Below are 3992 nucleotides of genomic sequence, written 5' to 3' on the forward strand. Positions count from 1 at the left end.
CATTCCTCATGCACCTTCTTCCTCCAATCGTCGGTTTCATGCAGTGCACGATCCAGATGCTCTTCATACGATTGTGGGATTATATTGGGGTATCCATACTGCGGAGGTGGGTCGCGGTAACCCAGTTTCACCATCTCGTAGTGGCTCGTTGGTTCTGGATACGGAATATAATCCATGTTGGATGAAAGGTAGAGAAAGGTCTTGGCAGCTTGATTCTGTTCTTGGATCTCGTCGGCTTGCTCTTGGATTGAGGGAATTTCCCCTTGAAATGGTGGAAAGCTTGATGAAGTCCCAATCCTAAGTTTCTCCATGTATTGGACATAGGGATCCACAGAACCATAGCTTGGGTTTTGGACAGTGAGTGATCCATCCATTGGGCTTGGCATCTCATTTGGATGCTCAGGATGCTCTTCTTCCGGTTCCTCTTCAGTCTCTTCCTCGAGGTCCTCCTCTTCTTCAGGATCCTCCTCTTCATCGGGGTCCTCTTCTTCTTCCGGTTCATCTTCCTCCATGGGTTGTGTGGTTTTAATATTGATTGAGGGCATCTGGAAATTCTCAAAAGGCATCATAACCCTCATCTTGGGTCTACGAGACGGCCCTTCATTATTGGTTGGTTGGGAGTTGACTTCATTGAGAATGGAGCTTCCGGCATGCCACTCTTGTTGTTCAGGGAGATATTCATCCACTCAGAGAATGGTTGAGAGTTCGGTAGGTATCCGGCTGGATAACATTGTGGTATCTCCGAGGGTTGGCAAGTGGGGATCTCTGTTGGATGGTACGTCGGTATTTCGGAAGGTTGATACATCAGTAGGGTTGGTGGATGGTAGCTTGAGTGTCTTGGTGGCTCAATTCCTTGCTTCGGTGGACTATCGGGAACATCTATCGGGTAATATCGGCTTCCGGGGTAGTACACAGGCTTGGTCAAGTCGAACTCAACATATTGATTGAAGTAGGCTTCATAGTATCCGTCATTCATGTTGTCTTCGGGATAAGGTTCAGCAATTCCGGCTTCCTTTGCCTTGCGCATAAAGTCTTCGATGTGAGCTTTGAATGACATCTAATATTATGGGTGGTTTAGAATGTAGAGTGGGAAAGAAAGGTTACCAGACTATCTTATCCCTAAAACACATAAACAATTATTTCCTATACTTGGATCGAAGCTTGGGTATTGTTTTATGATACCCAATTCGCTAAGATCGATGGCTCTGATACCAACCTGTCACACCCCTATCTAAGGCCTAGGAGTATGATCAATAGTTGGTATCACAAGTGTAAATAAATCAGAGTTGCAATCATTTAGCGGAAGACTTGTAAAACTTGTGGATTTAAGTTGTAAATATTTATAATACAAAAGTCGGGATTAAAAGATTCCCGAACTATTTCAAAAGATTACTTGTTATACATTACAAAACCACCATTGTTTATATATTTAAGTTTTAACAAAAGATCCGAGCCATCGAATATTCAAAGCACTTCGTCACTCCAAGTGCTTAACTTGTTCACCTGCAAAATGTATGAAAATACGTCAGCAATGAATGCTAGTGAACACGCTGACGCAAAATAACTTTGTTTACTTTATTACCCCTCGAGACTACGACTGCCTCGGCCCAACGTGGCTTAGGAATGACAAAGTCAAATAACACATTATAAACTAGAGTCTCTACACTAGGTCACCTCACAAACACCGCAACGTTTGACTTAGTTAAGTACCCGTAAATATACACATAAGGTCGTACTTCCTGCAGGAGAGCGTCCTACAACCAAGGGTGGTGCGATCATGCCCATACATCGCATAGTACCACCTATGTAAGGATCCAGACATATGTATACCACAGCCTGAGGGCTAGGTTCATACCCATAGTTATAACGGTTAGGAACACATAGTTCCTTGTAAACAATTTCATATAACAAGTTTGACTCGTTTGTAAACAAGTTTATAAAAGTTAGGAGGCGTATTCACCTTATCTCTTTAGGATCGGCTTCACTCACCGTCCGAGGGTCTTTCCCTTTCTTTATCTCGAACCTATAGTTACGAGTATAAATATTTGTTAGTCGGATACACGATCCGGCTTAAGACCTTTAGTCTTATATCTCAATCCTCGATTGAACCTTTAGTTCAATTCTTTATTTACTTGAAAACTTCTAGTTTAAAAGTAAATTATAAACCTTTAGTTTATATTAAAAACCCGACGTTTATTCTTCTCTAAGAAACGTAATCTTTTCTTTTATTATTTAAGAATACTCTTTATTCATTAAATAATATTTTCATAACAAAGAATATAATCATATATACTTACACACACACACACACATATATATATATATCACAATATTCAATACTCAAACATTCATTCGTTTCTTTGTTATGTTTTCTTTTCTTTTCTTTTATCGAGGTATCGAGTATAACCTCTACTTAAGGTCAAAGCCTTGAATATAATATTGAATTATATTGTATACATTATTACGCCTAACCTTAGTGGCGTATCAAAACTCTAGGGACTTGAGCAGCACTCCGACGCCGCTTGATAATGCCAAAACTTCAATATTCGACAACACGCTTATCAAGACTCATCGCCATTTTAACAAACCCCGTCTTGGTATGTGGATGGAGGGTAGTACAAACTCTATGGAAACGTTGGTACACAAACGAAAGATTCGAGGCACGAATTTCGAGGTATTCTAGTGAGAGAGTAGAGAGACGTGAGAGCTGAGTTGGTATGTGAAATGTGAACACCCCATGGATGCTATTTATAGGCGAAATTTTGGTTCCCATCGCGGTACACGATGGTTCCTTCAGCAGACCTATCGCGTACCGCGATATAGGTCTGCTGACGCACAGCGTAGACCTGCCACGTGTCGACATGTGGCAGCACCTAGTGCCACCGTGTGCCACGTGGCACACGTGTTACATATTGTCAGACACCCCATCGTGGTACGCGATGGGTGTCTCTTCTGACTCATCGCATAGCGCCTAGACTTTGGAAAGTTGATACTTTGAACTCAAAATTTTCACGGTGTTACAAATACCGTTAACGTTAATGATGTGACCAAGAAATTGCACGTCGTGCAACCAGAACTCGCATTTTGAGAACTTGGTGTACAACTTCTCGGTCCGAAGGATTTCAAGTAAGGTTCGAAGATGATTTTCATGATCATCCTTAGACTTACAGGTTAAGAGATAGTTGAGCATGCCATGACGTTGTTAGGATCTCATATAGGCCTTTATGGCCCTGGCCCGTAAATGGACCTTTATGAGCTTCTAATATATCTTTTAGACCATGACCAATGCCCCAGTTGGTCCTATACATGTGACCCGCTATCAGAAAAAGAATTGCAATAGCTAAATGATGGTGTGCAGTATCGGTTAGCCATAGACCTCCAGTTACGGGGTCTAATCCTCCACGAAAAGTAAGAAAGTCCCCATATTTTGACCAATTCAAGGTGAAAAATGGGGTTGCTCCCTCGGCAAAACTGGGCGATTGAGAATCTCGAGAACCTTTCTGAACGTCTGTCTTCGCGGGGCGATTTGAAAAGGAGTATATCTTTCTTGTAGCGCCTTCCATTCCACTATTCTGATCGAGAAAGAATCTCTTCTGAATGACCAAGTCATAATGAGATTAAAAACCGATGCTTCCTTGGCCGTGTGGAACATGGATTAGCATTATGTCATTCCTACAAGTGATCCCCCATCCAGGATTGGAAGAAGCGCTATATGAGGACTTCGAGATCAAATAGAATATGTTCCTTTCCATTCCTTAGAGTAAATAAGTATGTCGTCGATGAAGACGATAAAAAATTTATCTAAGTAAGGCTTACATATACGATTCATCATGTCCATGAACGCGGCTGGCGCATTAGTAAGTCCAAATGGCATAACGGTGAACTCATAATGGCCATACCTTGTTCGAAAGGCGGTTTTCGGAATATCTTCGGTTTGGACTTTGAGTTGGTGATAGCCGGAATGAAGATCAATTTTAGAAAAGAAGCTAGCA

This window comes from Bidens hawaiensis, unplaced genomic scaffold (assembly GCF_021521415.1).
Source record: "Bidens hawaiensis isolate Kalapana, Puna unplaced genomic scaffold, B.hawaiensis_p1.1 tig00080302_1, whole genome shotgun sequence".
NCBI lineage: Eukaryota > Viridiplantae > Streptophyta > Magnoliopsida > Asterales > Asteraceae > Bidens > Bidens hawaiensis.